General features: G+C 39.1%; 1 pseudogene; it reads left to right on the forward strand.

Moving 5' to 3' along the window:
- Positions 1–8,582: 8,582 nt before the first annotated feature.
- LOC114642590 (uncharacterized) lies at positions 8,583–8,734 on the forward strand (annotated as a pseudogene).
- The last annotated feature ends 12,913 nt before the right edge of the window (positions 8,735–21,647 follow it).

Consider the following 21,647-nt stretch of genomic DNA (forward strand, 5'->3'; position numbering starts at 1 on the left):
GCGATGCAGCCGTCTATTAGCCAGCGAAAGTGCTGTGAAGAAGCTGTGTGTTGTTACAGTTCTGCCTTTCTCCAGTCTGATAGCGGTCACGGGACATTGTTTCTTTGATTGCCAGTACAACAAATAATTCTGAACAGGGGTGGGGGGGGATAGCAGGCTGCTTACTGCTTGTGCTGATTGACACATTTACAAAACAAAAGACGCTGATGGAGAGGTGCAAAGGAATTTAAGGTCTGCCGGGATAATGAGTTTTTTCGTAGGCTTCAGGGATTCTAGTGTTAATGGAGCCTATCTTTTCATGAAATGTTAAATTCTTAAGTTTTGCAACTAAGAAAAATGTAAATTATAAACTGTAAATTTGATTCCTGACATTACATAAACTAATTCATTTAAAGTTAAATTCTAAACAGTAAAAGAGGTATGCGGTAATTTGATACAACTATTTTTGTCTGAAACCTGTGACCTATTAGGAGCTTTGTTGATGGGTTTGTGTAAGAAATTACTGAGCTCACTTTCTTACTTAAGGTGTATTTATCTATTTATTATCAGAAGCCATTTATTCCAATACAGGAATGTTAACCTTGTACATCTTTATGATGTAATAAGAAAATCCAGACAGACTGTGATGATACTGAGATGTGAATCTAGAAAAGGAGAGGAGATGCTGGTTCTCTGAAAATAAACACATTTACATTGCATAAATGTCCAGAAAAAAGCAAAGATAAAATGTGTCCCACTGTAAAAGGACTTATTTAACTTATTTAGGATTACATTCAAATTAATGGTTCCTGTTTTAACTACAATCTATATTCCTATAATGATACAAATGATTCATGTGGGGAAAAAAAACAAAGCACAAGAAAGTTTGAAATTGCTAATTAATCTCTAGATGCAACTCCCTCTGTGAAAGTCTCCATGGAAAAGGTAGTTTAAAATAGAGCTCTGTATTGTGACAGGTTAAAGATCTGTGGTTTACATATCAAGTGATTTATCTACAGAAAATGAAATACATTTTATGAGAAGGGACATATAAATATTATTGATTTTAGGCCGTATCTATTTTATCTGTGTGGACGATACATTCAAAAGGTAACGTTAGAAAAAGAGTGTTTTTATTTTCCTCTTGTAGGTTTCATTGAAAAGAATACCAGTGGACCAGATGTGATTAAGATGACCTAACAAGTTCATATCTCATCTTGAAGGTGGTTTCATTCACACATGCAAAAGGTAAGCAGCCAACCTGTCTATATAAAGTAATATAGCACAGTAATCTTCTTAACTTTGATATTTTGAGATTTTTTCACTGTTTTAAAACAAAAACCATATGGAAATTGTTCCATAAATAGTGACTTACAAATCCAGTATTATTGAAAAAATGCATAACAGAAAACATCAGCAGGCACTAAGTTAAGGGATACATTTTTTGGTATTGAATTACTAGCCCACCAAGATGAAAGAAAGGCTTTCTATTCAAAAATATTTAAGATTAGGACTAATTAAAGAGACACTTAGTGGTTCCATATATTATTTTAAAAATGAAAACTTACAATTAATGAACGACTATAACTTTAGTGACAAACTATAATTCAGCCCTAAGCTTAACCATGAATGCCGTATCTGAACTATAATTGAGAAAAATTGCATTTTGAAATATGTTCCTCATCTTTTACATTCATGTACTCTATCTACCTGTTGCAATTTTACTTTGGAATCTTGTACAGAATACCATAGTGGATATTTGATATTTAGAATTAAATTTTCTCCTTAATCATTTTAATGGTATTTTATCATAGCCATTTTATAGCTTGTTTTCCTCATGGGTGGCACAATTTGTCTGTTGATTTCCACGGCCATACTGTTTGTGGTAAAGGCTTCCATTCTGAGTCACATCACTGCAACACCACTACAGGCGTTTGCAGTACACTTTAATAGGTATCAATGCTTTGGGAGACTATGAGTTAGGAATTAGTTAGGGGAAGGATTTTAGACAGGTTTTGAATATTTTGACTTATTTTTGCTTTCTAATATTGAGAATTTGTTAATTCATATTTATTTTGGTCTCTGATCTACTGATTACTCTGTTTTCATTAAAGCCTGAAACCATTTAACCTCATTATTAAGTCATTGGACTTGTCATTTTTCAATATTGTCATGCATGAATAAATTTTCAGTGCAATCTTTCTCCACTACATGAAAATGAACCTATTTCAGCAGTATTGGGCACATGACTGAACCAACCTGGGGCGACACGCCAGTTCATTGTTGGGCAAAGCCATGCAGTAATCCATACTTGTTTATTCTGGGACACACTGATTAATCTAACATATAATTTTCTCAGAGGAATTTTGGTGAATGTGCAAATGCCACCCAGACAGAATCCATGCTGGTAACTGAGGATAGCCTCAGTTGGATATAAAAGTACACATGTAGACCAAAGTCATAACTGCTTATTTTCAAGCCTTCATCGATGACTTGGGACAAAATAATCTACTTACAGTATCAGTATCATCCACAAGGGCAAGAGAAGAGATCCTTTTGCAACTTGTTACTGATGCAATATTTATATTTTGTTGTGTCTATTTTTTAATATGCTAATTTGTTTAAAAATTATGTGTTTTTAAGTAAGAAGTAAATACAGGTAAAATTCTGTTACAACATATATCTTTACAACGAAATTTTCATTACAACAAAGTATTTTTATGGTCCCGACAGTTTCCCCATATGACACGAGTCTATAGAAATCTCGTTACTATGAAGTACATTCAGCAGATACTTTCATTACAACGAATTGCCCAAAAGGCCTTGAAATGCCTGAATGAATCCTCCACAGAGCAGTTAGTTCTGTGGTCACAGCTCAGTTCTGCACAACGATCCCAACAGAAACACTGTAATTTTTTTTTCTTTTTTCGAACTTTCCTCATACTGTTTTTTTTTTTTGTTGTTGTTGTTTTTGTTTTTGGTGGTTTTCAGTGATACCGTTTGCTTATTACCTGTCAACATTTGAAAAACATCCATTGGAATTTAACTCATTGTCACCCTACTATAGAAACGACACACACACGAAAAACGATAACAGTTCATATTAGAAAAAAAAAATACTTTACATTTTTGCAGCTCTCGATTGTGGCAAAAAGAAAAAAGATGTTGCCAGTGAATTTGAAATTCCGCCATCAACACTTTTAACTTTCTTCAAAGACTGAGCAAAAAAAGAATAAAAAACCTGGGGTTGCAAACATATGCGAGCTGCTGCATTTGAATACATCGAAAAATCAGCTTTTATGTGGTTCAGTGATGCTCGTTCAAGAAACATTCCTATTAATGCGGCACTCATTCAAGAAAATGTAAGGTTTCTAAACTCCGCCCCAACTGGACAACACGCTGAACAGCGTCTCGAAATGCGATCTCCGTGTCTGTGCAAGACTGTTTATCCATTGCTGGAGCAACAGCAGGCTCATGGCTCTGCTGCGGCTCTTCACCGAATCAAACAGAAAAGATCTTGATGGGTAATACAAGCAACAATGTAAATGCAGGGAACAGGATTACCTGGCCACGACCCTGCCTGACTGCTGTATCTGTGTATAGGAGAGTGGCAGATCACGCTACAATAAATAACTGTGCTGTTCCTGTTTCAAGCTGAATAAAGCTGGTTTTGCTAAAGTATTGAGACTCAGCTTCGTGTTTTGGGGTGCAAGACAGGAACTTATAGCGCGACCCCGATCTTATATGATTTGCTTCTGTGGCGCTTCACTGCCACGCTGGTTAGCCTGCTGTTGCCCTGCCCTGGCAACAGACAAACAATCTTCCACAGACACAGCAATCGCACTTTGGGACGCAATTCAGCGTGTTGTTCCCATTGGGTGGGGTTGGGGACTCAAAAGAGTTCAGAAACCTCTACAATATGAAGAAGAAGAAAAGGATGATTCGGCTTGTGATTGATAACTGTTCTGCCCACAACATGCTTCCACATTTAGATAATGTTCGTGTTGAATTCCTCCCACCCAATTGCCCAGCAGTGCTTCAGCCATTGGATTTGGGCATCATTCACACCCTGAAAATGTATTATCGCAAGGAAATGCTGAGAAAAAGTCTCGTCAGCATAACTTGTAGACAGGAGAAGATTAAAATTAACATGAAAGAAGCTATTGAAATGATTGCAAATGCCTGGACACAAGTTAAAGAACACACTATAGTGACAAATACAGAATCTCATTACTATGAAATTTTCATTACAACAAAATATTTTTTAGGTCCCTGGCAGTCATTGTAATGGAATTTTACCTGTAGCTGATTCCAATTTTTTACTAAACAAACCCCACATCCTCTTCCTTTATCTGTATTGTCAGAGTGTGCCTAGATCAAAAGGGTCCGATTATTTCTATGTACAGTATGAGAGAGAGTTCAGTTTTTTGAATTTTATTAAATTTGCAAACATTACAGTATCATTCTGGAAAGTGCAGGGTGAAGGATGCAAATAAGACAACCACATTTTCTTCAGGTAGAATTGAAATTAAGTTGAAAATTAATCTCAGATATAGTAACATGAAATACATACAGTACATGCTTTTGATGTGTTTGTATTTTATGTGATTCATAATATAGATCAAGATAAACTATCTCAGAAATAGAACTTTGTTAAAATTTATTGGCATTAAATTCTTTCCTTTCATTCCAATTCTTCCCTCTTGAGCTGGGTGCAATTCCACACATTCCAGGAAGTAAACTGGAATTGACCATACATTCTGAATTCATTTCAGAAATGGCCCTAACCCTGGTAAGGTGTGTTATTTGACATAATCCTAGGCTTCTGGCCAGATCTGATGTGGATCCAGTTGCCATTATCCATGTCGCAGCAAATGATAAAGCTAAAAATTAGACTGCAATTCTGCAAGACAAATTAAAAGGGTCAGATGCTAAGTGAGCAAAAATGAAAAGGTGGCATTCTTAGAGGACCGACCTGTGCCACGGGCTACTTCAGGTAAGACTCTGCATCATGGAGTAAGACAAAGGGACGAAGTTAATGAGATGTGATTTCAAGTGAAAGGACAATAAAGCATTAAGAAGTTGTGTAAGAGAAGGTTAGTCCAGCAAATATAGAATGTTGGAACAGGCTGGGGATAAACATTTGGGTAAGGGAACAGATATTAATATTGACGTAACTATAAGAGAATAATTAGCCAACAGGTAATATTGCTGAATCAATCAAAGACTAAAAATAGTTTGAATTTTTGCTATAAGTATTAAAGATAAAGCAAGTAGCTGTACATATACAGGTTATGTTATGAAAGCACTAGGAACGTAGCAGGAAAATAAAGATAGAGATGAGAATAATATAAATGAACAAACGTTGGAGAAGTGTAAATAAAAATAAATCTAAGATCGGGGTTAAATCAGACTCTTCAGGTGGAACATAAGCCAGATTATAGTGAGGATACTTGGGTTCAAACATAAAACTGTCAAGGATGGAGGCATTTCAGTTGAAATGTTCTGTAGACAGACCTCCAGAGTAGATATGTTCTTACTCAGTCCAGTCATAGTTTTCCTGAATCACCATTCCCTGCTTTAGATTTGTTTAATTGATCTTTGCTTATTTCCTTTTTTTTGTAAATTGCTACTTTTAAGAGTTCAATAGTTTCTTTATTGTATTTTTTTTATTAAGTATCCTCATTTTTGTTAATCATTTTGTACTTTTCTATCTTTACTTCCTTAATTGTTTTGATCTTTTTTCCAATTGCCTCTTCATGTTGAGCTCAGGTAAACAGGACCTCCCAAGTCAGCTGTAACCCCATATTTATGGGTTTTGCAAATTAACTCTTGGGGCATTTACTCCCTTTTCTCACCTTTCTAAAATTTGCATTGTATTATTTTGGTACATTTTGATTTTTTATTTTGCCATTTTGTATGGCTTGTTCTTGTTGAATTTTTGTATGTTAGATTTTTAAATTGCTGGGTGTTTTTGATATCATGGCCATTGTTAAAGTTTGTCTTTTTGTCACATTAAAGTACTTTCTTGTAGGTTTATTTTTAGGATTGCTTGGCCTTTTGTTTTTATTGAATTTTGGCCTATTTGCTTAACAGTTTGGAATTGACAGTAATTTAAGTCATTTGTTATAAAACTATTAACCCTTAATGCAGTCTTTTTAGGGGCCCACGGTCTTCCTTTCAGTCCTAAATCCTAATTTAAAATATCTCCAGTCTACAAAACCATCTGCTCCCAGCATCTCTTATTTTATTTTGTCTTGTCCATCAAGTAGATGGTTTACTACTAGAAAAGGTGGCACTCACCAGGTTTTACATCAAGATGAATTATGCTTATAATTTTTAAACATTTGTCCTTAAACTTTTTGTGATTCAAATTTGTAGTTCACCATTATGATATCCTAATTACAGAATAGTAGGCATCTAAAATCTTCATTTTTTTTAGCTGCTCCTATTTAGGGGTCGCCACAGCGGATCATCCATCTCCATCTATCCCTGTCTTTTACATCATTTTCTGCAACTGCCTTCATGTCCTCTCTCACCACATCCGTAAACCTCCTCTTTGGCCTTCCTCTTTTCCTCTTGCCTGGCAGATCCATCCTTAACATTCTTTTCCCGATGTTCCCCTCTTCTCTCCTCTACTCGTGCCCAAACCATCTCAATCTAGCTTCTCTCACTTGGTCACCAAACTGTCATACCTGTGTTTCGCTACAAGCGATAATCATAGAATCTTCAACTCTGACACTTCCAGATCTGCATACAACCATACAAGAGACACCGTACAACATGGGCGGTCTCTCTACCAATTAATAGACATTCCCTTTCACTCTTTCAGGTACTCTTCTATCACAAATCACCCCTGCCACTTTTCTCCACCCAGTCCACCCTGCATGCACTTTCTTCTTCACCTCTCTGCCACATTCTGTGTTGCTTTGGACTGTTGAACTGAAGTATTTAAATTCATCTACCTTCACCACCTCTGCACCTTGTGGCTGCACCAGGTCAGGTCAGATTGGGGAGCACGCACTGGTACAGCGTATTGCCACACCCACCACAGAACAAAACATTTCAGGATCCTGGTTGGTAACCCCCAAGGTAGACAGGCGGTCCAGTCCCACCCTCTGGAAATAATCCTGTTTCTGCCACAGCCAGGTGTTATGTGGGCGTCCCTGTGGCCTGGTCAGTGCCACTCAGGTCCTCAACAGTGAGGATCCTGCAAGCTGGATCACACTCAGTGAATCATGTCACATGTCCATAGAACTGTAACTAATGTTCCCTCACAATGAAGGTAATGCGCCTCATTCGGGACTCCATGAGCAACCGGTCATTCAACACAAAGTCAAACTAGTGGTACCCAAGGATTGCCCGAAGAGACACAGTACCAAAGGAGTCCAGTCTTCGTCTCAGGTTACTAGATACCGTCCATGTCTTGCAACCATAAAGCAACACAGGAAGCAATAGGACTCTAAAGACTTGGACCTTCGACTTTTTGCATAGATATTGCACACACCCCTTTCCAGCAACCTCATAACCCCCCATGCTCTCCCAGTTCATCTACTGACTTAATAGGAACAGTCACCAGAGACATAAATGTAATTACCGAGGTAAATAAACCTCTCAACAAGGTCGACACTCTCTCCACAGGCAGACACACTACTGATGGCTGTGCCCAAGAGGTCATTAAAGGCCTGGATCTTGTTTTTTATTCAGGACACTCGGAAGACCAGGCACTCAGACTCCTCGAGAGTCCCGATCAGAGCCTCCATTGACTCTACAGCTGCTGGACCTCACAACCCTGCCCAACACCCAGTCCATGCAAGCACTGAACAGAGTAGGAGCAGAACACAACCCTGATGAACCCCAGAATCAACTGGGAAAATCGCAGACATTCAGCCTCCACTCTGCACAGCACTGACAGTACCAGTGTACAGGCCAGTCATGATATCCAGCAACCTTGAGCGGATCCCGCGAAGTCTCAGGATGTCCCACAGGGCAGCTCAATCAAGTGAGTCGAACGCTTTATGAAAATTGACAAAGGCTGCAAAGGAACTCCGCTGATATTCGCGTTTGCGCTCCATGAGAACCCTCAGTGCCAGGATGTGGTTGATGGTAGACATCTTAGGCATAAAACCAGACTGCTCTGGTTGCTGGTAGTTGAGCAAGTGATCACAGATCCTATTGAGGATGACCCTAGCAAGGACCTTACCCGGCACCAAGAGCAGTGTTATCCCCCTGTAATTGCCGCAATCCAGGTGATCACCTTTTCCAGTCAGTTGGGATGACGCCAGTCTCCCAAATGGAAGAAAAGTTTGCTTGCAATGCTAGGTGGACAGCCTTTCCACCAGCCTGGAGAAGTTCACCCCGGATACCACAGATCCCTGCAGCCTTCCCTACCCTGAGCTGGTTCACCACCTGTGCAATCTCACTGAGATTGGGTGGTTCACAGCTAATTGGAGGATCAGCCTCAAGAACCGTGGACCCAGAGATATCCAACGTCCTAGCCAGAGGATCAGCTTTAAGCAGCTGCTCAAAGTAGCCAGCCCATTGGGTCACAACTGCAGTGTCATACATAAGGACCACTCCATCAGTCGCTCTGACTGTGAATCTCTCTTACCTGGCAGGGGAGATACAATGTTCACCAAGGTGGTTCTCCCAGGGAGAGGCTCATCCATTGCACTCCGGGAGTGTTGACCCTGCGATTTCCCCAAATGCAGGAAAGTCAACTGCATAATTTGTGGTAGTGAGGGACATTTCCTCCACATTCACTCTGATTCACATACATGTACTCTACCTGCTGTCTACTCTCACTAAAGATCACAGTTTCATCCATGAATGCATAGTCCACGGAGACTCCTGTGTGACTTCATCTCTCAACCTGTACATCACAATTGCAAACAGGAAAAGGCATGAAACCATATTGCTGCTCACTATTCGACCCCACTCCTCTCAACCTAGCATCCATCACTCTTTTCCATATTTTCATGGTGTGGCTGATCAAATTATACCCCGTTAGTTAATGCAGCTCTACACATCTCCATAATTCTTGAAAATTGGTACCAATATACTTCTTCTCCATTCCTCAGGTATCTTCTCACTCAAGGTTTTAATAAACAATCTAGTTAGAAACTACACAACAATTTCAACTAAGCATCTCCATGCCTCCACTGGTATATTATCCGTGCCAACTGCTTTTTCACTTTTCATCCACTTCATAGCTTGCCTCACTTCAACGTTCCTGATCCCTGCTACTTCGTGATTTACTATCTCCACTTCATCCAACCTACACTTTCTCTTGTTTTCTATATTAATAAGTTCTTCAAATTACTCCTACCACCTTTTCAACACACTCTCTCTGCTTGTCAGCAAATTTTCATTTACATCCTTTATCACCCTGACCTTCAGCACATCATTACCTGCTCGGTCCATCTGCCTAGCCAATACAAGTGCTAAGATACAAGTGCTTATCTCGCCTTTGTGCGAAGCTTCTCATATAACGTGAGATATGCCTTTTCTTTAGCCTTCACCACCTCTCTCTTCGCCTTGTGCTTTAGTCATCTCTCTAGTTTCCCAATTCTTTTTCAATAACCTCTTCCTCTTTATGCTTTCCTGTACTTCTTCATTACTCCACCAAGTGTCTTTGTCTTCCTTTCTCTGTCCAGATGTCACACCAAGCACCTTCCTAGTTCTCTCGCTTACCACTTCAGCTGTGGTGTTCCAATCATCTATCCTGTCTTCATGACCACCCAGCACCTGTATCACTTCCTCTCTAAATTTCACATAATAGTCTTCCTCTTTCAGCTTCCTCCACCTGATCCTTGGTTCCATTCTCACTATTTTCCTCTTTTTCGTCTCAAACTTCATCCTGCATACCACCAATCAATGCTGTCTAGCTACATTATCCCCTGCTGCCACCTTACAGTCTCTGATCAGTTTCACATTTCATCTCCTACATAGGACATACTCCACCTGTGTGCACCTTCCTCCACTCTTATGTGTCACCCTGTGTTCCTCCTTCTTCTTGAAATATGTATTCACCACTGTCATTTCCATCCTTTTTGCCAAGCAAACCACCATTTGCCCTTCAAAATTTCTCTCCTTAACACGATACTTGGCTATTACCTACTCATCACCACTTTTCCCTTCACCACCATGCCCATTAAGGTCCACTCCGATCACCACTCTTTCTTCATTGGTATACTCTCCACCATTTTGTCTAACTCACTCCAGAAATCTTCTTTCTCCTTCATCTTAAAACCCCTTATGGAACATATGCGCTGATGAAATTTAACATTACTTCGTTGATTTACAACTTTATGCTCATCTGCTCTGTCAGACATTCTCTTCACCTCCAAAACACTCCTAACAGTTTCTTCTTTCACAATTACTACTACCCCCTTTCTCTTCCTGTCCACATCATGGGAGAACAGTTTGCCTACCATCTCCAGTGCTTCTGGCCTTACTCCCTTTCCACTTTATCTCCTGTACACACAGTACATCTACGTTTCTCTGCCCTATCATATTGGCCAGCACTTTTCCTTTACCAGTCATAGTGCCAACATTCAAAGTTCAGACTCTGAACTCCACACTCTTTCCCTTCCTCCTCTCCCATTGTCTTTAAACCTGCTTTCCCCTTTTTGTACTCCTCCTTTTCAGCCCAGCAGTAGCATAGTTTTCAGCAATGCCCTGCTGGACAGCAGCATCAGTGGCAGTTTTTGGTAACCCGGGCCTCGGCCAATCCAATATGGACATTCTGTGTCTCATCTTTCATTTGGTACAGGTTTTATGCTGGATGCCCTTCCTAATGCAACAATCCCCAATTTATTCAGGCTTGGGACCGACACTAAGACCACACTGGCTTGTTCAACACCAGTGGCTGGGTTGTAGACATCTGAAATAAGAATGATAAATCAGCGTGGTGTCATACAACAGAATATTTTGCTTTCATTTAGACTTTTGATATAGGTTGGATCACATTTATTTTTCACAAAATTGCTTTACACACCATCTGAATATTTGTGAACAATTAGCATCTCACCACTCCAAAGTTCAAATGGAAACTGTGACCTTCAATTGTGCAAATCTAACTTGTTAGACCCAGCTAAGTTATCGCGCAGCTAACATGCATAAAGATTTTTCTTGCTTTTTATTATGAATTTTGCTCAATAACATGTTGAATTTAATTAGTGTATGTAAAAAACACTGATTTTTACCTTGGTATCAGGAAGAAATGTAATTATTTTCACTTCAGCAAAGTAGTTTTAGAATGTTATTATGTTAGTAAATAAATTTACAACATTATTGAGTTTACTATTTTAAGCTTTTCTGTGGAAGGGATTGCAACCCTGCCTATTAAAAACATTTGTTTATGACTCCACATGTTAATCTAAGTAAAGAGGATTCCTAATAGAATTTATGTAATTGGTAATTCAACACAATTTGCATATAATCACAAAATGTGTTTTACATTTTAAAAGAAATAACCCAATGTTTCATTTGTATCCTTGCAGTTAAACAGCTTGCCAGGAATGAGCAACACCACGATAACTGTGACCGAATTTGTATTGCACTGTGTGATTAATGCTGACCAGAAGAGTGCAACAATCTCCATACTCGCTTTAATCTACTTGCTGTCCCTGTTTGGAAACTTATTGGTAATTGCGGTCATTGTAATGAACAGCCAGCTCCATGCTCCGATGTATCTATACATTGGCACTTTAGCAGTGATAGATCTGGCAAACAGCAGCGTCCTCATTCCAAAAATGTTGTCTGTTCTGCAGCTGGACTCCTCAGTGGTGCCGTTCGGAGCCTGTGTGCTGCAGATGTTTGTGGTGTTCCACGTGGAGGAGATGGAATCCCTACTTTTGCTGTTTATGGCAGTTGATCGTTATATAGCTGTCGTTTATCCTTTGAGATACCCCTCAGTCATTACAAATAAAACTGTCTGGACTGCTGTCATAGCTTTAAATATTTTTGGCATCATTTCTATAATGCCTTATATATTTTTTACTGCAGAGCTTTCCTTCTGTCACTCAAACATATTAAAATATTGTTTCTGTGATTATGCTACCATGGTTGATGTTGCTTGTAATGAAGACCCCAAATACTTGATGTATTTGTCAGCTGGTTGTCTAATAACTGGTGTCCTCCCACTGATACTGATTCTCTTTTCCTATAGTAGGATTGCTTTGGCAGCCCTGAAAATTTCATCTGTTGAGGGGAAGAGGAAGGTCTTCAGTACGTGTCTTACCCACCTGCTGGTGGTCGGGCTCTTTTACATCCCACTCATGCTGTCCTATGTATTGCCAGGAGCAGGAGTAAAGCTGTCCACAGAATCGTATAATACAATGGTCATCGTAGGAAATGTGGTTCCCCCCATGATGAACCCTCTCATTTACAGCTTCAGGAACAAAGAGATAAAAAGTAACATCCAGAGGCTTTTTACAAAGAAGCACGACACTCTTTCAGAGAAACAGAGCTAATTTATTGGATATTAAATAGTAATGTTTAACACGAGGAGATGTCTAGTGTGTTTTTGTCTTAAGAAAATCTTGTACATTTTCAAAATAAAAACTTTGTTTTTTATAAGGTATTAGCAGTCTGATATGTTTCTTTTATTTTAAAAATGTTTACTATTTTGATGAATTTATTTCGAATTGGAAATAAAATTGTGTTAATATTTAAATTTCTATGTAAGTGCATAGAACAAAGGAAATTTGACAAATGAGAGGAGACCATTCAGTCCATGAGGCCTGTTTCTTTAGCTAATAGCTAAGCTCTCCCAATGTCTTATTCAGATTATTCTTCAAGGTTGTTAAGGTTTCTGCTTCAACTAAATGCCTTGGTAGTTTCTTCCAGATTCCCACAACTCAAAGAAGTTTTTCTTGGCTTTAGTTTTAAATGCACTTCCCTTAATTTCCACTGATGTTCTCGATTATGTGATTCATCCTTAAACTGAAAGAATTGCCTTTGAGGATTTTAAATACCTGGATAAGGTCCCCATGCAGTGTCCTCTGCTCGAAACTAAACAGGTTTAATTCCCTGAGTCTATCAAAGTAGGCCATGTCCAATAGTCCCATGATGTACTCGGTTGCTCTCCTCTGCACAGCTTCAAGTGCTGCTAGGTCTTTCTTGTATCATGGTGACTATAACTGCACATAATACTTCAAATGTGGTCTTACGAGTACAGTGATCCCTCGCTATATCGCGCTTCGCCTTTCGTGGCTTCACTCCATCGCGGATTTTATATGTAAGCATATTTAAATATATATCGCGGATATTTTGCTGGTTTGCGGATTTCTGCGGACAATGGGTCTTTTAATTTCTGGTACATGCTTCCTCAGTTGGTTTGCCCAGTTGATTTCATACAAGGGACGCTATTGGCAGATGGCTGAGAAGCTAGATTGCTTACTTTTCTCTCTCTCTTGCGCTGACTTTCTCTGATCCTGACGTATGGGGATTGAGCAGGGGGGCTGTTCACACACCTAGACGATACGGACGCTCGTCTAAAAATGCTGAAAGATTATCTTCACGTTGCTATCTTTTGTGCAGCTGCTTCCTGAAACGACATGCTGCACGGTGCTTCGCATACTTAAAAGCTCGAAGGGCACGTATTGATTTTTGACTGAAAAACAAACTCTGTCTCTCTCTCTCTCTCTCCCTGCTCCTGACGGAGGGGGTGTGAGCTGCCGCCTTCAACAGCTTTGTGCCGCGGTGCTTCGCATACTTAAAAGCCAAACAGCCCTATTGATTTGTTTGCTAGAGATTGTTTTCTTTATCTATGTGACATTCTGTGCTCCTGACACGCACTCCTTTGAAGAGGAAGATATGTTTGCATTCTTTTAATTGTGAGACAGAACTGTCATCTCTGTCTTGTCATGGAGCACAGTTAAAACTTTTGAAAAAGAGACAAATGTTTGTTTGCAGTGTTTGATAACGTTCCTGTCTCTCTACAACCTCCTGTGTTTCTGCGCAAATCTGTGACCCAAGCATAACAATATAAAAATAACCATATAAACATATGGTTTCTACTTCGCGGATTTTCTTATTTCGCGGGTGGCTCTGGAACGCAACCCCCGCGATGGAGGAGGGATTACTGTACTATGTAAATTCTGTGGTATGCTTTGTTTTCATCAACTATTCTGGCTGCTTCTTCAAAAATATCTAAAAGATTGGTTTGGCAGGATGTAAGTCTCAGGAAGCATTTGAAAAGATTCCATCGGTGTTTTGTTCAGTTTTACTAAAAATTTCAAATTGACACTTTGCTCAATTTTTAAACTTAGCATGATTCCGGTACACAAGATGAAACACAACTGCATTAAACGGTGACTGACAATCAACTAAACAGGCAGAGAGTGTTGTCATTTGTTGTGCAGGTTTGGACAGGTTTAAACCTGCATAGCAAGTGCTCATAATCAGTTCTCACTGCTATGTTTAAGAGATAGAAACACAGTCTCGTTATTTAATAGACAGACCCTCTGTATTTATTCCTGGTATTTTAAAATATATTAAATATTTTCTATATGTCAAATATTTGCAAAAAAAAAAAAAAATGATATAATTTACAGTGTCTTTATTTGCAATGGTAATGCACAGGTTGACAGATGAGATTAGACAGGAGTCCCCGTGGACTATGATGTTTTGAAATGAGGAATGAAGGTCAGTAGGACCACCAAGACAGAATACATGTGTGTGAATGAGAGGGAGGTCAGTGGAATGGTGAGGATGCAGGGAGTAGAGCTGGCGAAGGTGGATGAGTTTAAATACTTGGGATCAACAGTACAGAGTAATGGGGATTGTGGAAGAAAGGTGAAAAAGAGAGTGCAGGCAGGGTGGAATGGGTGGAGAAGAGTGTCAGGAGTAATTTGTGACAGACGGGCATCAGTAAAAGTGAAAGGGAAGGTCTACAGGACGGTAGTGAGATGAGCTGTAAATGTATGGTATTTTTAACTGCTAGCTTTTTTTCAGTTTTATTCTCTTAGTCACGCTCACACTCTCCTTTGACCCCCCCAACTTCTGATCTGACTCTAACGAACAGAGCCAGTATAAATTCACACCCGATCTGATGCTGTTCGTTTTCAAATAATATTGCATTAATGAGATGATGTTTTCTGATTGGTGCTATTCAGGTCATAAAATGATTTCTTCAAAATGTGACATATATTTGTCTCTTTCTTTTTTGCCCGGTGCTGCATTGACATCGTGCACCAGAAGGCATGAACTTATTCAGAATGAGCAGGAACACACAGGTGGCCGGTTGCTTGTGCTATAACAAGCTTGACTTGGCGGCCATCAACGCATATGTACTGTGCAAGGGATGCATGGGGAGCACTGAGAAAAGAAAAGTGTTCTTTGCTCACCTTGCAGAGGAACTTAGTCATCGCTTCTTACAAGAAAAGGCGATGGAAAAAGAACAGGAGAATGCAACATTGAAAAGCTTCTGTTTCAAGACTGCCGCTTCCCCAGCCCCTTCAGTGTAATAGTAACTACAGCACAGAAAGAAGTGTGCGCATTGCAACAGGTACACATGTCGTAAACGTAGAAAGGACGGTCCTTGCATGTGTGTGAACTGTTAACATTTGAATCTGATGATTGCATATAGCGCTGAACTTACCGCTCTGTTCTATTCTTTCCTCTGCATGTCCTGGAGTACAAAAGAAACAAGATACAGCAACGTGGAGACTGACAAGATCGAGAAAAAAAAAACACGGTCACTGATTACAAACACAAGAAGGCGTGCGAATGAATATGAATAATATGAATAATGTTGGGCGATACGGTGTTGAAGTGGGTAGTGCTGCTGCCTTGTAGTTAGAAGACCCGGGTTCGCTTCCTGGGTCCCCCCTGCGTGGAGTTTGCATGTTCTCCCCATGTCTGCATGGGTTTCCTCCAGGTACTCCGGTTTCCTCCCACAGTCCAAAGACATGCAAGTTAGGTGCATTGGCGATTCTAAATTGTCTCTAGTGTGTGGGTGTGTGTGTGCCCTGCAGTGGACTGGTGCCCTGCCTGGGGTTTGTTTCTTGCCTTGTGCCCTGTGTTGGCTGGGATTGGCTCCAGCAGACCCCCGTGACCCTGTAGTTAGGATATAACGGGTTGGATAATGGATGGATGGATGGATGGATGAATAATGTTGCATCAGTGATACAATGTTTTCCAAAATGTACTATACAGGTCATAAAATGAATTATTCCAAATATCATATATAAGTATGTCTCTGTTTTATTGTTAGTGCGGCTTTGACATCATGGACCATAAGGTGCATACTAATTCAGCGTGAGCAGGAACACTGAATAAAACTGAAGAAAAAAAAATTCAAGTGACGGTGAGATATGAAGAAGGCTGATCCACCAGCATTTGTATGTCAGCTTTTATCCCTCCAGATCAGAGAATTTCCAGTTCCATTGTCTCAAAATTCCACTCACATCTACAGCTATTCCCAGTTTCAGATAAAAAGTAACCGCGTCAGATCTGGGACGGGGGGGGGTGGGTGTTGTATTGTGATCGTGATTGAAAGAATAAAAGTGAAAAACAGAACCTCTAACTTTTACAAGTGCTATAAATTTACAGCGGCTGTTACAGACACAAATCAAATGTATGTTTTTATTGTATAATATTAACAATAAGAGCAGCTCACTACTCAAAACGATAAATTTGTTGTTTGAGCTGGTTTCAAACTCACGACCTCCGGATTATAAGTCAGCAGATCTTACCGCTGCACCACGGAAGCTGTCGTATTGTATTTGCGCCTTTTCTGAAAGTCTTTATTTGATATTTGGCCATCAGCCTTCACACATTATACAGTTCATGTCTACATTTTGTTATTTATTACTAAAACATGAAAAACGTTTCTGTTTTAACAATGTGTTTACATAGATTGTTGTAGACACAAAACACACTTCAAATTATTTCCCCTTACAATTCTGGGTAGCTCACTCCCAAATAATCAATCAAGGCAGGAACTGGGAGAACTTCTTGTCCATTCTGAGGCGGTAGAGGGGATGGTTTAGCAGGCTGCTTGCTGCTTGGGCTTATCAACACATTTAGAAGACAAAAGAGGCTGACGGAGAGGTGCGATGGGATTTATGGTGGGCTGGATTTACACGTTTTTCGTAGGCTCTGGTAATTCTAGTGTTAATACACTGCAGGATACTGTAGCATATTTATTCTTATTTTCTAACATATTTTAAAAATATTTAAAAAAAATATATTTTACGTGTCTTTAATTTTTGTAAGGAGTCCCCATGGGAAGCGAATTGTGCAATCTGTTACTCTATGCCTACCCTATGATCACCCCTATGGTCATGTTTTGTTTTGGTTAGTTGAAACAAATTTTGATATTTTGGGATCTTTTTGCTTTTAGTTTTGGTTGCAGAGACACCCAAGGTTTGATCAGATTATCTCGAACAGACACTTTTGATCATTACTACTTACAGTCATATGAAAAAGTTTGGGAACCCCTCTCAGCCTGCATAACAATTGACTCTACTTTCAACAAAAAAGATAACATTGGTATGCCTTTCATTTCCTAGGAACATCTGAGTACTCGGGTGTTTTCCGAACAAAGATTTTTAATGAAGCAGTATTTAGTTGTATGAAATTAAATCCATCCATCCATTTTCCAACCCTCTGAATCCGAACACAGGGTCACAGGGGTCTGCTGGAGCCAATCCCAGCCAACACAGGGCACAAGGCAGGAACCAATCCTGGGCAGGGTGCCAACCCACCGCAGGACACACACAAACACACCCACACACCAAGCACACACTAGGGCCAATTTAGAATCGCCAATCCACCTAACCTGCATGTCTTTGGACTGTGGGAGGAAACCGGAGCGCCTGGAGGAAACTGAAATTAAATCAAATGTGAAAAACTGGCTGTGCAAAAATGTGGGTCCCCTTGTCGTTGTGCTGATTTGAATGCCTGTCACTGCTCAATGCTGATTACTTGCAAAACCAAATTGGTTGGATTAGCTCATTAAGCCTTGAACTTCATAGACAGGTGTGTCCAATCATGAGATATAAAGGTATTTAAGGTGGTCAATTGCAAGTTGTGCTTCCCTTTGACTCTCCTCTGAAGAATGACAGCATGGGATCCTCAAAGCAACTCTCCAAAGAAGAGTTTAACTTTCAATCTTTGTTTTGAAAACAAAGATTGTTCAGTCTCCTGGTTTAGGGGAAGGCTACAAAAAGCTATCTCAGCGGTTTAAACTGTCAGTTTCAACTGTAAGGAATGGAATCAGGAAATGGAAGGCCACAGGCACAGCTGCTGTTAAACCCTGCAGGTCTGGCAGGCCAAGAAAAACACAGGAGCGGCATATGAGCAGAATTGTGAGAATGGTTACAGACAACCCACAGATCACCTCCAAAGACCTGCAAGAACATCTTGCTGCAGATGGTGTATCTTTACATCTTTCTACAATTCAGAGCAATTTGCACAAAGAGCATCTGTTTGGCAGGTGGATGAGAAAGAAGCCCTTTCTGCACTCACGCTACAAACAGAGTCGCTTGTTGTATGCAAATGCTCATTTAGACAAGCCAGATTAATTTTGGAACAAAGTGCTTTGGACTGATGAGACAAAAATTGAGTTATTTGGTCAGAACAAAAAGCACTTTGCATGGCAGAAGAAGAATACCGCATTCCAAGAAAAACACCTGCTACCTACTGTCAAATTTGGTGGAGGTTCCATCATGCTGTGGGGCTGTGTGGCTAGTTCAGGGACTGGGGTCCTTGTTAAAGTCGAATTCAACCCAGTATCAACAAATTCTTCAGGATAATGTTCAAGCATCAGTCACAAAGTTGAAGTTACGCAGGGGTTGGAGATTCCAACAAGACAATGACCCAAAACACAGTTGGAAATCTACAAAGGCATTCATGCAGAGAGAGAAGTACAATGTTCTGGAATGGCCATCACAGTCCCCTGACTTGAATATCGTCGAAAATCTATGGGATGATTTGAAGCAGGCTGTCCATGCTCGGCAGCCAGCAAATTGAACTGAACTGGAGAGATTTTGTATGGAAGAATGGTCAAAAATACTTCCATCTAGAATCCAGACACTCATCAAAGGCTATAGGAGGACAGCGTCTAGAGGCTGTTATATTTGAAAAAGGAGGCTCAACTAAGTATTGATGTCATATCTCTGTTGGGGTGCACAAATTTATGCACCTGTCTAATTTTGTTATGATGCAAATTGCATATTTTCTGTTAATCCAATAAACTTAATGTCACTGCTGAAATACTACTGTTTCCATAAGGCATGTCAGATATTAAAAGGAAGTTGCTACTTTGAAAGCTCAGCCAATGAGAAACAAAAATCCAAAAAATTAAGAGGGGTTCCCAAACTTTTTCATATGACTGTACATCCATTTATCAGTCTAGATTTCCATGAGTTTGTTTAATCACAGGTATAACAATTCTATTTGTTATTTTTATTCCCAGATATTATTTGCTTTGACAAGTTATGAATAGTTATGTGCTCTAATAGACACTGGGGAGTCTGTGTTTGGTGTTCGAGGATGAAGCAGTGGCCTGAGACACTTTATCCCCTTACATCTGATCATTCTTATGGTAATTTGTTGTTTTGGTAAGTTAAAACAAATTTTGGTACATTGGATTCTTTTGGCATTTAATTTTCAATTGCAGATCATATTGTCTTCCACAGACCGTTACTATCACTTTAATGTTCATCGATTCATCAGTCCAGTTTTCTGTATTTGTGTCTCTGGTAAAACAATTCTATTTCTTTTTTTCAAATTTCAGATATTGTTTGCTTTGCCAAGCTCTGAATAGTTATCTGCTGTAATAGACACTGACGGTCTGTGTTTGGGGTTTGAAGATCTTCATCTGAAGCGGCCTGAGACACTTTATCCCCTTATAATTGAGTCGTATCTTTGTCTTACTTGTGTTTAATCAACAAGGCTTGAGAGACCATGTGTCTCATTATGGCAGATGTGTGTTGTTTTGTCTTTTTTTAGATAATTTAAAGGCTGCTCTAAAGCTGTTTGTACTTTTTAATTAATCCCAAGAGTCACAAACACATTAATATCAGCAGTGCCATCTCAGAAGAAAACAATCAAAAGAAAATTATCCCAAAGGAAACAGTATAAATTTTTGTCCTTGCCAGCAGTCAGAAAATATTTCTTTAAAACGTGCAGCAGACACTTCTTTTAATTTTTTTCTCTATTTTGTTAGTTAAAAATAATGCAGTTCTGTTTCCCATTCTTGTTAGTGCTTTTTTTGACGATAAGACTTTTATTTCCGTTGACAAGAAAAGATTTAAAATGCATGAAGGTGTTGGAAAAAGAGGTAAAGATCAATTTGTTTTTTACGCAGACAGTAAAAACGTAGAAACAGTTTCAACAGTTGAAATTTCAGTCACCTAAATGATGAGTTCCTTACTTTTTATTTTTCATTGGTGTTCACCACTTTTTACTTCTTACTTAACAGACACATGATGATACAACTCTGCTCTGTGGTAACTCCTGCAGTGTTATTATGAATAAAACTGACAAATTTTAAATAAGAGGAGTGTTGTTGCTAGAACAGCAACTAAGAAGAACTAAACACAGTCTGCAATTGTAAGGTAAGTCAAGCCGCATTTGTGCCATTATGCCATATAGATGCACCGATGGGTGTTGGCCATTTTTAATGAATGCAGTGGATCAACAGAAGGGGTCAAAGCACCAGTTATACAGTACAACACCGGGCTCCTCACACACATCATATGTAAAAAGGCTACATTGAGGCATTTAGACATGATGATGTAGTAAGGTATGGATAAGTGGATTACACTAATCTGGTAAAGCACAAGATTAAGAGGTTAGTTATTAAAATACTTATCCATTTGACAGTTGACTTTTAAACCACAAGGTTGTGGGGTTTGTATCTTCTGTTTCACCATGTGACCCTGACAGGTCACTAAACTTTGGCAACAATTAAAAAAAAAATCCACTAGAAATACATCTTGATTTGTTTGTATTTAAAAGTGTTTTTTTTTATTATTAACACATTAAGAAAATATATAATAATAACATGCTTATAAAGCCGTTGCAATTTGGGATGATTTGTTGTACTGAGGTTGTAAGAAGCTATGACATAAAAGTTGATTCTTCTCTTAATTTTCAATAAACTTTTAATACAGTCCCATGTAAGATGCTTGTGATCAAACTAAAATAAGTGGAAATTCAAGCCAGGAAATACAGATGGGTGCAAAAATGTCTTAACCATCGGAAGCTTTTTCAGAATTACGTGATGTTAAAAGTGTAGCTGTTTTTATCCAGAAGCTACATGCCAAACTAACTCAATTCAAAAAGGCTCATATAGTCAGACTCACTCCAACTTTATCTTGAATTTGTGAAACTGAGAGGAAGTAAATTAAACAACATTAAAGATTTGCAATGAGCAAGTATCTATCTATCTATCTATCTATCTATCTATCTATCTATCTATCTATCTATCTATCTATCTATCTATCTGACTGAAACTTATACTATACACGTAACTTAGGTAGATTATTATGCTGTACAATCCATGTGTTATCCACAATGTGCTAGTAAACATACTCAAAAGTAGTTTGACATTGTTTATAACTCATGACCTCATGAAACATATCACTACAAAAACAATATTATTTAGTTGATTAGCTTAAAAGATTTGTTACAACCTTTGCTTCAAAGTG

Source organism: Erpetoichthys calabaricus, chromosome 4, assembly GCF_900747795.2.
Source record: "Erpetoichthys calabaricus chromosome 4, fErpCal1.3, whole genome shotgun sequence".
NCBI classification, from domain to species: Eukaryota; Metazoa; Chordata; class Cladistia; order Polypteriformes; family Polypteridae; genus Erpetoichthys; species Erpetoichthys calabaricus.